Here is a 12,676-nt window from a genome sequence, read left to right on the forward strand (position 1 = left end):
AAGAGTTGTACTAACAGTGGTGCAGTAGTAATAGTAGTAGTAGTATTGGTGGTGGAAATAGTAGTACTAAAAGTGTTGCAGTACTAATATTAGTAGTATTGGTGGTGGAAATAGTTGTACTAACAGTGGTGCTGTAGTAATAGTATTGGTGGTGGAAAGAGTAGTACTAACAGTGGTGCAGTAGTAGTAGTATTGGTGGTGGGAAGAGTAGTACTAACAGTGGTGCAGTGGTAATAGGAGTAGTATTGGTGGTGGAAATAGTTGTACTAACAGTGGTGCAGTAGTAATAGTATTGGTGGTGGAAAGAGTAGTACTAACAGTGGTACAGTAGTAATAGTATTGGTGGTGGAAAGAGTAGTACTAACAGTGGTGCAGTAGTAATAGTAGTAGTATGTGGTGGAAAAATAGTACTAACAGTGTTGCAGTAGTAGTATTGGTGGTGGAAAGAGTAGTACTAACAGTGGTGCAGTAGTAGTAGTATTGGTGGTGGAAAGAGTAGTATTAACAGTGGTGCAGTAGTAGTATTGGTGGTGGAAAGAGTAGTACCAACATTGGTGCAGTAGTAGTAGTATTGGTGGTGGAAAAAGTAGTACTAACAGTGGTGCAGTACTAATAGTAGTAGTATTGGTTGTGGAAAGAGTAGTATTAACAGTGTTGCAGTAGTAGTATTGGTGGTGGAAAGGGTAGTAGTAACTGTGGTGCAGTAGTAATAGTAGTCGTAGTATTGGTGGTGGAAAGAGTAGTACTAAAAGTGGTGCAGTACTAATAGAAGTAGTATTGGTGGTGGAAAGAGTAGTACTAACAGTGGTGCAGTAGTAGTAGTATTGGTGGTGGAAAGAGTAGTATTAACAGTGGTGCAGTAGTAGTATTGGTGGTGGAAAGAGTAGTACCAACAGTGGTGCAGTAGTAGTATTGGTGGTGGAAAAATTAGTACTAACAGTGGTGCAGTACTAATAGTAGTAGTATTGGTTGTGGAAAGAGTAGTACTAACAGTGGTGCATTAGTAGTAGTATTGGTGGTGGAAAGAGTAGTACTAACAGTGGTGCATTAGTAGTAGTATTGGTGGTGGAAAGAGTAGTACTAACAGTGGTGCAGTAGTAGTAGTATTGGTGGTGGGAAGAGTAGTACTAACAGTGGTGCAGTGGTAATTGGAGTAGTATTGGTGGTGGAAATAGTTGTTCTAACAGTGGTGCAGTAGTAATAGTAGTAATAGTATTGGTGGTGGAAAGAGTAGTACTAACAGTGGTGCAGTAGTAATAGTACTAGTATCAGTGGTGGAAAGAGTAGTACTAACAGTGTTGCAGTAGTAGTATTGGTGGTGAAAAGAGTAGTACTAACAGTGGTGCAGTAGTAGTATTGGTGGTGGAAAAAGTTGTACTAACAGTGGTGCAGTAGTAATAGTAGTAGTAGTATTGGTGGTGGAAAGAGTAGTACTAAAAGTGGTGCAGTACTAATAGTAGTAGTATTGGTGGTGGAAAGAGTAGTACTAACAGTGGTGCAGTAGTAGTAGTATTGGTGGTGGAAAGAGTAGTATTAACAGTGTTGCAGTAGTAGTATTGGTGGTGAAAAGAGTAGTACTAACAGTGGTGCAGTAGTAGTATTGGTGGTGGAAAAAGTTGTACTAACAGTGGTGCAGTAGTAATAGTAGTAGTAGTATTGGTGGTGGAAAGAGTAGTACTAAAAGTAGTGCAGTACTAATAGTAGTAGTATTGGTGGTGGAAAGAGTAGTACTAACAGTGGTGCAGTAGTAGTAGTATTGGTGGTGGAAAGAGTAGTATTAACAGTGGTGCAGTAGTAGTATTGGTGGTGGAAAGAGTAGTACCAACAGTGGTGCAGTAGTAGTAGTATCGGTGGTGGAAAAAGTAGTACTAACAGTGGTGCAGTACTAATAGTAGTAGTATTGGTTGTGGAAAGAGTAGTACTAACAGTGGTGCATTAGTAGTAGTATTGGTGGTGGAAAGAGTAGTACTAACAGTGGTGCATTAGTAGTAGTATTGGTGGTGGAAAGAGTACTACTAACAGTGGTGCAGTAGTAGTAGTATTGGTGGTGGGAAGAGTAGTACTAACAGTGGTGCAGTGGTAATTGGAGTAGTATTGGTGGTGGAAATAGTTGTTCTAACAGTGGTGCAGTAGTAATAGTAGTAATAGTATTGGTGGTGGAAAGAGTAGTACTAACAGTGGTGCAGTAGTAATAGTAGTAGTATCAGTGGTGGAAAGAGTAGTACTAACAGTGTTGCAGTAGTAGTATTGGTGGTGAAAAGAGTAGTACTAACAGTGGTGCAGTAGTAGTATTGGTGGTGGAAAAAGTTGTACTAACAGTGGTGCAGTAGTAATAGTAGTAGTAGTATTGGTGGTGGAAAGAGTAGTACTAAAAGTGGTGCAGTACTAATAGTAGTAGTATTGGTGGTGGAAAGAGTAGTACTAACAGTGGTGCAGTAGTAGTAGTATTGGTGGTGGAAAGAGTAGTATTAACAGTGTTGCAGTAGTAGTATTGGTGGTCAAAAGAGTAGTACTAACAGTGGTGCAGTAGTAGTATTGGTGGTGGAAAAAGTTGTACTAACAGTGGTTCAGTAGTAATAGTAGTAGTAGTATTGGTGGTGGAAAGAGTAGTACTAAAAGTGGTGCAGTACTAATAGTAGTAGTATTGGTTGTGGAAAGAGTAGTACTAACAGTGGTGCATTAGTAGTAGTATTGGTGGTGGAAAGAGTAGTACTAACAGTGGTGCATTAGTAGTAGTATTGGTGGTGGAAAGAGTAGTACTAACAGTGGTGCAGTAGTAGTAGTATTGGTGGTGGGAAGAGTAGTACTAACAGTGGTGCAGTGGTAATTGGAGTAGTATTGGTGGTGGAAATAGTTGTTCTAACAGTGGTGCAGTAGTAATAGTAGTAATAGTATTGGTGGTGAAAAGAGTAGTACTAACAGTGGTGCAGTAGTAGTATTGGTGGTGGAAAAAGTTGTACTAACAGTGGTGCAGTAGTAATAGTAGTAGTAGTATTGGTGGGTGAAAGAGTAGTACTAAAAGTGGTGCAGTACTAATAGTAGTAGTATTGGTGGTGGAAAGAGTAGTACTAACAGTGGTGCAGTAGTAGTAGTATTGGTGGTGGAAAGAGTAGTATTAACAGTGGTGCAGTAGTAGTATTGGTGGTGGAAAGAGTAGTACCAACAGTGGTGCAGTAGTAGTAGTATCGGTGGTGGAAAAAGTAGTACTAACAGTGGTGCAGTACTAATAGTAGTAGTATTGGTTGTGGAAAGAGTAGTACTAACAGTGGTGCAGTAGTAGTAGTATTGGTGGTGGAAAGGGTAGTAGTAACTGTGGTGCAGTAGTAATAGTAGTCGTAGTATTGGTGGTGGAAAGAGTAGTACTAAAAGGGGTGCAGTACTAATAGTAGTAGTATTGGTGGTGGAAAGAGTAGTATTAACAGTGGTGCAGTAGTAGTATTGGTGGTGGAAAGAGTAGTACCAACAGTGGTGCAGTAGTAGTAGTATTGGTGGTGGAAAAAGTAGTACTAACAGTGGTGCAGTACTAATAGTAGTAGTATTGGTTGTGGAAAGAGTAGTACTAACAGTGGTGCATTAGTAGTAGTATTGGTGGTGGAAAGAGTAGTATTAACAGTGGTGCAGTAGTAGTAGTATTGGTGGTGGAAAAAGTAGTACTAACAGTGGTGCAGTACTAATAGTAGTAGTATTGGTTGTGGAAAGAGTAGTACTAACAGTGGTGCAGTAGTAGTAGTATTGGTGGTGGAAAGAGTAGTATTAACAGTGGTGCAGTAGTAGTATTGGTGGTGGAAAGAGTAGTACCAACAGTGGTGCAGTAGTAGTAGTATTGGTGGTGGAAAAAGTAGTACTACCAGTGGTGCAGTACTAATAGTAGTAGTATTGGTTGTGGAAAGAGTAGTACTAACAGTGGTGCATTAGTAGTAGTATTGGTGGTGGAAATAGTTGTACTAACAGTGGTGCAGTAGTAATAGTATTGGTGGTGGAAAGAGTAGTACTAACAGTGGTACAGTAGTAGTAGTATTGGTGGTGGGAAGAGTAGTACTAACAGTGGTGCAGTGGTAATAGGAGTAGTATTGGTGGTGGAAATAGTTGTACTAACAGTGGTGCAGTAATAATAGTATTGGTGGTGGAAAGAGTAGTACTAACAGTGGTGCAGTAGTTATAGTAGTAGTATGTGGTGGAAAGAGTAATACTAACAGTGTTACAGTAGTAGTATTGGTGGTGGAAAGAGTAGTACTAACAGTGGTGCAGTAGTAGTAGTATTGGTGGTGGAAAGAGTAGTATTAACAGTGGTGCAGTAGTAGTATTGGTGGTGGAAAGAGTAGTACCAACAGTGGTGCAGTAGTAGTAGTATTGGTGGTGGAAAGAGTAGTACCAACAGTGGTGCAGTAGTAGTAGTATTGGTGGTGGAAAAAGTAGTACTAACAGTGGTGCAGTACTAATAGTAGTAGTATTGGTTGTGGAAAGAGTAGTATTAACAGTGGTGCAGTAGTAGTATTGGTGGTGGAAAGGGTAGTAGTAACTGTGGTGCAGTAGTAATAGTAGTCGTAGTATTGGTGGTGGAAAGAGTAGTACTAAAAGTGGTGCAGTACTAATAGTAGTCGTATTGGTGGTGGAAAGAGTAGTACTGACAGTGGTGCAGTAGTAGTAGTATTGGTGGTGGAAAGAGTAGTATTAACAGTGGTGCAGTAGTAGTATTGGTGGTGGAAAGAGTAGTACCAACAGTGGTGCAGTAGTAGTAGTATTGGTGGTGGAAAAAGTAGTACTACCAGTGGTGCAGTACTAATAGTAGTAGTATTGGTTGTGGAAAGAGTAGTACTAACAGTGGTGCATTAGTAGTAGTATTGGTGGTGGAAAGAGTAGTACTAACAGTGGTGCATTAGTAGTAGTATTGGTGGTGGAAAGAGTAGTACTAACAGTGGTGCAGTAGTAGTAGTATTGGTGGTGGGAAAAGTAGTACTAACAGTGGTGCAGTGGTAATAGGAGTAGTATTGGTGGTGGAAATAGTTGTTCTAACAGTGGTGCAGTAGTAATAGTAGTAATAGTATTGGTGGTGGAAAGAGTAGTACTAACAGTGGTGCATTAGTAGTAGTATTGGTGGTGGAAAGAGTAGTATTAACAGTGGTGCAGTAGTAGTAGTATTGGTGGTGGAAAAAGTAGTACTAACAGTGGTGCAGTACTAATAGTAGTAGTATTGGTTGTGGAAAGAGTAGTACTAACAGTGGTGCAGTAGTAGTAGTATTGGTGGTGGAAAGAGTAGTATTAACAGTGGTGCAGTAGTAGTATTGGTGGTGGAAAGAGTAGTACCAACAGTGGTGCAGTAGTAGTAGTATTGGTGGTGGAAAAAGTAGTACTACCAGTGGTGCAGTACTAATAGTAGTAGTATTGGTTGTGGAAAGAGTAGTACTAACAGTGGTGCATTAGTAGTAGTATTGGTGGTGGAAATAGTTGTACTAACAGTGGTGCAGTAGTAATAGTATTGGTGGTGGAAAGAGTAGTACTAACAGTGGTACAGTAGTAGTAGTATTGGTGGTGGGAAGAGTAGTACTAACAGTGGTGCAGTGGTAATAGGAGTAGTATTGGTGGTGGAAATAGTTGTACTAACAGTGGTGCAGTAATAATAGTATTGGTGGTGGAAAGAGTAGTACTAACAGTGGTACAGTAGTAATAGTATTGGTGGTGGAAAGAGTAGTACTAACAGTGGTGCAGTAGTTATAGTAGTAGTATGTGGTGGAAAGAGTAATACTAACAGTGTTACAGTAGTAGTATTGGTGGTGGAAAGAGTAGTACTAACAGTGGTGCAGTAGTAGTAGTATTGGTGGTGGAAAGAGTAGTATTAACAGTGGTGCAGTAGTAGTATTGGTGGTGGAAAGAGTAGTACCAACAGTGGTGCAGTAGTAGTAGTATTGGTGGTGGAAAAAGTAGTACTAACAGTGGTGCAGTACTAATAGTAGTAGTATTGGTTGTGGAAAGAGTGGTACTAACAGTGGTGCAGTAGTAGTAGTATTGGTGGTGGAAAGAGTAGTATTAACAGTGGTGCAGTAGTAGTATTGGTGGTGGAAAGGGTAGTAGTAACTGTGGTGCAGTAGTAATAGTAGTCGTAGTATTGGTGGTGGAAAGAGTAGTACTAAAAGTGGTGCAGTACTAATAGTAGTCGTATTGGTGGTGGAAAGAGTAGTACTAACAGTGGTGCAGTAGTAGTAGTATTGGTGGTGGAAAGAGTAGTATTAACAGTGGTGCAGTAGTAGTATTGGTGGTGGAAAGAGTAGTACCAACAGTGGTGCAGTAGTAGTAGTATTGGTGGTGGAAAAAGTAGTACTACCAGTGGTGCAGTACTAATAGTAGTAGTATTGGTTGTGGAAAGAGTAGTACTAACAGTGGTGCATTAGTAGTAGTATTGGTGGTGGAAAGAGTAGTACTAACAGTGGTGCATTAGTAGTAGTATTGGTGGTGGAAAGAGTAGTACTAACAGTGGTGCAGTAGTAGTAGTATTGGTGGTGGGAAAAGTAGTACTAACAGTGGTGCAGTGGTAATAGGAGTAGTATTGGTGGTGGAAATAGTTGTTCTAACAGTGGTGCAGTAGTAATAGTAGTAATAGTATTGGTGGTGGAAAGAGTAGTACTAACAGTGGTGCAGTAGTAATAGTAGTAGTATCAGTGGTGGAAAGAGTAGTACTAACAGTGTTGCAGTAGTAGTATTGGTGGTGAAAAGAGTAGTACTAACAGTGGTGCAGTAGTAGTATTGGTGGTGGAAAAAGTTGTACTAACAGTGGTGCAGTAGTAATAGTAGTAGTAGTATTGGTGGTGGAAAGAGTAGTACTAAAAGTGGTGCAGTACTAATAGTAGTAGTATTGGTGGTGGAAAGAGTAGTACTAACAGTGGTGCAGTAGTAGTAGTATTGGTGGTGGGAAGAGTAGTACTAACAGTGGTGCAGTAGTAGTATTGGTGGTGGAAAGAGTTGTACTAACAGTGGTGCAGTAGTAATAGTAGTAGTAGTATTGGTGGTGGAATTAGTAGTACTAAAAGTGGTGCAGTACTAATATTAGTAGTATTGGTGGTGGAAAGAGTAGTACTAACAGTGGTGCAGTAGTAGTAGTATTGGTGGTGGAAAGAGTAGTATTAACAGTGGTGCAGTAGTAGTATTGGTGGTGGAAAGAGTAGTACCAACAGTGGTGCAGTAGTAGTAGTATTGGTGGTGGAAAAAGTAGTACTAACAGTGGTGCAGTACTAATAGTAGTAGTATTGGTTGTGGAAAGAGTAGTACTAACAGTGGTGCAGTAGTAATAGTATTGGTGGTGGAAAGAGTAGTACTAACAGTGGTGCAGTAGTAATAGTATTGGTGGTGGAAAGAGTAGTACTAACAGTGGTGCAGTAGTAATAGTAGTAGTATGTGGTGGAAAGAGTAGTACTAACAGTGGTGCAGTAGTAGTAGTATTGGTGGTGAGAAGAGTAGTACTAACAGTGGTGCAGTGGTAATAGGAGTAGTATTGGTGGTGGAAATAGTTGTACTAACAGTGGTGCAGTAGTAATAGTATTGGTGGTGGAAAGAGTAGTACTAACAGTGGTGCAGTAGTAATAGTAGTAGTATGTGGTGGAAAGAGTAGTACTAACAGTGTTGCAGTAGTAGTATTGGTGGTGGAAAGAGTAGTACTAACAGTGGTGCAGTAGTAGTAGTATTGGTGGTGGAAAGAGTAGTATTAACAGTGGTGCAGTAGTAGTATTGGTGGTGGAAAGAGTAGTACCAACAGTGGTGCAGTAGTAGTAGTATTGGTGGTGGAAAAAGTAGTACTAACAGTGGTGCAGTACTAATAGTAGTAGTATTGGTTGTGGAAAGAGTAGTACTAACAGTGGTGCAGTAGTAGTAGTATTGGTGGTGGAAAGAGTAGTATTAACAGTGGTGCAGTAGTAGTATTGGTGGTGGAAAGGGTAGTAGTAACTGTGGTGCAGTAGTAATAGTAGTCGTAGTATTGGTGGTGGAAAGAGTAGTACTAAAAGTGGTGCAGTACTAATAGTAGTAGTATTGGTTGTGGAAAGAGTAGTACTAACAGTGGTGCAGTAGTAGTAGTATTGGTGGTGGAAAGAGTTGTATTAACAGTGGTGCAGTAGTAGTATTGGTGGTGGAAAGAGTAGTACCAACAGTGGTGCAGTAGTAGTAGTATTGGTGGTGGAAAAAGTAGTACTAACAGTGGTGCAGTACTAATAGTAGTAGTATTGGTTGTGGAAAGAGTAGTACTAACAGTGGTGCATTAGTAGTAGTATTGGTGGTGGAAAGAGTAGTACTAACAGTGGTGCAGTAGTAGTAGTATTGGTGGTGGGAAGAGTAGTACTAACAGTGGTGCAGTGGTAATAGGAGTAGTATTGGTGGTGGAAATAGTTGTTCTAACAGTGGTGCAGTAGTAATAGTAGTAATAGTATTGGTGGTGGAAAGAGTAGTACTAACAGTGGTGCAGTAGTAATAGTAGTAGTATCAGTGGTGGAAAGAGTAGTACTAACAGTGTTGCAGTAGTAGTATTTGTGGTGGAAAGAGTAGTACTAACAGTGGTGCAGTAGTAGTATTGGTGGTGGAAAAAGTTGTACTAACAGTGGTGCAGTAGTAATAGTAGTAGTAGTTTTGGTGGTGGAAAGAGTAGTACTAAAAGTGGTGCAGTACTAATAGTAGTAGTATTGGTGGTGGAAAGAATAGTACTAACAGTGGTGCAGTAGTAGTAGTATTGGTGGTGGAAAGAGTAGTACTAACAGTGGTGCAGTAGTAGTATTGGTGGTGGAAAGAGTTGTACTAACAGTGGTGCAGTAGTAATAGTAGTAGTAGTAGTATTGGTGGTGGAAATAGTAGTACTAAAAGTGGTGCAGTACTAATATTAGTAGTATTGGTGGTGGAAAGAGTAGTACTAACAGTGGTTCAGTAGTAGTAGTATTGGTGGTGGAAAGAGTAGTATTAACAGTGGTGCAGTAGTAGTATTGGTGGTGGAAAGAGTAGTACCAACAGTGGTGCAGTAGTAGTAGTATTGGTGGTGGAAAAAGTAGTACTAACAGTGGTGCAGTAGTAATAGTAGTAGTATTGGTTGTGGAAAGAGTAGTACTAACAGTGGTGCAGTAGTAGTAGTATTGGTGGTGGGAAGAGTAGTACTAACAGTGGTGCAGTAGTAATAGTATTGGTGGTGGAAAGAGTAGTACTAACAGTGGTGCAGTAGTAATAGTAGTAGTATGTGGTGGAAAGAGTAGTACTAAAAGTGGTGCAGTACTAATAGTAGTAGTATTGGTGGTGGAAAGAATAGTACTAACAGTGGTGCAGTAGTAGTAGTATTGGTGGTGGAAAGAGTAGTACTAACAGTGGTGCAGTAGTAGTATTGGTGGTGGAAAGAGTTGTACTAGCAGTGGTGCAGTAGTAATAGTAGTAGTAGTAGTATTGGTGGTGGAAATAGTAGTACTAAAAGTGGTGCAGTACTAATATTAGTAGTATTGGTGGTGGAAAGAGTAGTACTAACAGTGGTTCAGTAGTAGTAGTATTGGTGGTGGAAAGAGTAGTATTAACAGTGGTGCAGTAGTAGTATTGGTGGTGGAAAGAGTAGTACCAACAGTGGTGCAGTAGTAGTAGTATTGGTGGTGGAAAAAGTAGTACTAACAGTGGTGCAGTAGTAATAGTAGTAGTATTGGTGGTGGAAAGAGTAGTACTAACAGTGGTGCAGTAGTAGTAGTATTGGTGGTGGGAAGAGTAGTACTAACAGTGGTGCAGTAGTAATAGTATTGGTGGTGGAAAGAGTAGTACTAACAGTGGTGCAGTAGTAATAGTAGTAGTATGTGGTGGAAAGAGTAGTACTAACAGTGTTGCAGTAGTAGTATTGGTGGTGGAAAGAGTAGTACTAACAGTGGTGCAGTAGTAGTAGTATTGGTGGTGGAAAAAGTAGTACTAACAGTGGTGCAGTACTAATAGTAGTAGTATTGGTTGTGGAAAGAGTAGTACTAACAGTGGTGCAGTAGTAGTAGTATTGGTGGTGGAAAGAGTAGTACTAACAGTGGTTCAGTAGTAGTAGTATTGGTGGTGGAAAGAGTAGTATTAACAGTGGTGCAGTAGTAGTATTGGTGGTGGAAAGAGTAGTACCAACAGTGGTGCAGTAGTAGTAGTATTGGTGGTGGAAAAAGTAGTACTAACAGTGGTGCAGTAGTAATAGTAGTAGTATTGGTTGTGGAAAGAGTAGTACTAACAGTGGTGCAGTAGTAGTAGTATTGGTGGTGGGAAGAGTAGTACTAACAGTGGTGCAGTAGTAATAGTATTGGTGGTGGAAAGAGTAGTACTAACAGTGGTGCAGTAGTAATAGTAGTAGTATGTGGTGGAAAGAGTAGTACTAACAGTGTTGCAGTAGTAGTATTGGTGGTGGAAAGAGTAGTACTAACAGTGGTGCAGTAGTAGTAGTATTGGTGGTGGAAAAAGTAGTACTAACAGTGGTGCAGTACTAATAGTAGTAGTATTGGTTGTGGAAAGAGTAGTACTAACAGTGGTGCAGTAGTAGTAGTATTGGTGGTGGAAAGAGTAGTATTAACAGTGGTGCAGTAGTAGTATTGGTGGTGGAAAGGGAAGTAGTAACTGTGGTGCAGTAGTAATAGTAGTCGTAGTATTGGTGGTGGAAAGAGTAGTACTAACAGTGATGGGGTAGTAGTTGTAGTGGTAGGAGTGTTGTAGTAGTAGTAGAAGTGGTGGTGCTGGTGTTGGTGGTCGTAGTGTAGGTAATAATAGTGGTTGTAGTAATAGTGGTGTATTAGTAGAAGCAATGGGGACAGTAGTGGTGATAATAAGTAATTGTGATGTACATGTAGAAAATTAAACAAACCGTACAGTGTGAAGGAGTGCGGGGTTAGGTTAGGGTTAGTACACATTAGTGATATATATTTATATTTATATATATTATATTATCATGTAGAGAAACAAATTAATCGTAAATACAATTAGGAAGCCAGCACTCAGCAGGTTCACCTCATCTGATGAACACAGATGCTTGTGGTCTGTTGTAAAACATCAGGAAGATCATTAGTCTTATCCCGAGCCTCAGTTCACATGAAAACAAAATCATAAAAATTATGTATTCTTAATTAGGATTAATGTGGCCTAAAAGAGAGCTACATCTCACTGAGGTGAAGAGGCAAAGGAGGAGGTCTATTTGTCGGTTTCTTGTCTGCGGCTGTCTAGTCACCCAGCCACATGCTCCATCATAGTTTAAATATTCATAGTCCGCACGATGAATATTCATGAAGTCCTTATTAATATTTATGAGCTTCACTTGTTGAGGTGTCACTCGATCTCTTGAACACACATGCACGCACAGACATTTACACACAGTGACGATCAAAGCACAGATAGCTGCGTCTACAGTTGCAGATTCATAAGTGACGCTGTGTGCTACTCTGTAAATAAAAACCATGCCCTCCTGTTACTTGTGATCGTCAACACATAAAAAAGTAGGCCGTTAAAATAAGCAGTGAGGCAGTTTGAAAAAAATATATATTTTACATGCTTTTTATTAGTTGCAGTTATAGCAGAATTTTAATGCCACTCCTGTGCATTAAGTTGACCGTGGTGAATTTACATTAGCGGGATAACTGTGAGGAGGTTAAATCATTACATTTCTCGTGAGTGACTTAAAAGTGCTAAAAAAAAATCGTATTTACTTTTTATTAGACGGTGTTAAGGCAAGTTTAATATTACTGTTGTGGTGGTAAACAATGATATATGACGAAGAGGTGGGGACTCGAGTCGCTTGATTTGAGGACTTGAGACTTTCTTGACAAACTTGATTTGACTTAGACTTGAGTGAAATGATTCAAAATAATCCTAATCCTAATCCTTGATTTATGGAATACTAGTGCAGTGCCTGTAGGAAGAATGTGCACACGGCAAATCAAAAAGCGATTCCAGTGTGGCTGACGGTCACAAAACAGCTAGCTACGCTAATGCTAATCGTAGCCTAGCTAGTTTACCTTCGGAAACAGGTTCGCCAAGTTAGCTGCAAAATAGTAGCATGCTAATGCTTAATAAATATGTGCTGGGGTATTGGTGAATGGACACCGAGTTCGTCGTTTCAGTATAACACCATGTTCTCCGTTGAACCGTGTGAAAATGTCTCACCCACCGTGAGGACAGCCTCTTCACTCCCACCTCCCTGCCCCAGACAGCGCAGCTACTGCTGATGAGCCACTGCAAAAGTGCAGCGTGATAAATCAGCAAAAATTAGAATTAAATCAAGGGTGCACACCCTCGGGCCATGCTCAACCCATATCCAAACTCTTAGGGCGATCTGACTAAAGGTCAGAGAGATATGCCTGTCACAGACACACACACACATACATACACAACTTGCTTTGAAAATAGATTTCCATTTTCTCAAATATTGAGGCGTTAACGTTACAATTATGGGTGTTTGCTTTTGCGGCCTTGCGTACAAACCTGGCAACCGAGATCGGACGTCAGTTGGTTACTATTTTAATCAACAACACTAGTCAATGTCGTGGTCAAAAGCTCGTTTTAAGTGTGCAAAATGTGATGGGGTTTTTAGCCAAATGTTTGAAATACATTTCCATGGTTTAATGGCAGTATTCTTTACATTTCTGGCTCTGTAGTTTAATTTATTTTCATTTTATAGCTTCAATTCAGTTGCATGGGGCCATGAAGCAGTCCTTACATTGCATGA

This window comes from Microchirus variegatus, assembly GCF_963457635.1.
Source record: "Microchirus variegatus genome assembly, chromosome: 13".
Lineage (NCBI taxonomy): Eukaryota > Metazoa > Chordata > Actinopteri > Pleuronectiformes > Soleidae > Microchirus > Microchirus variegatus.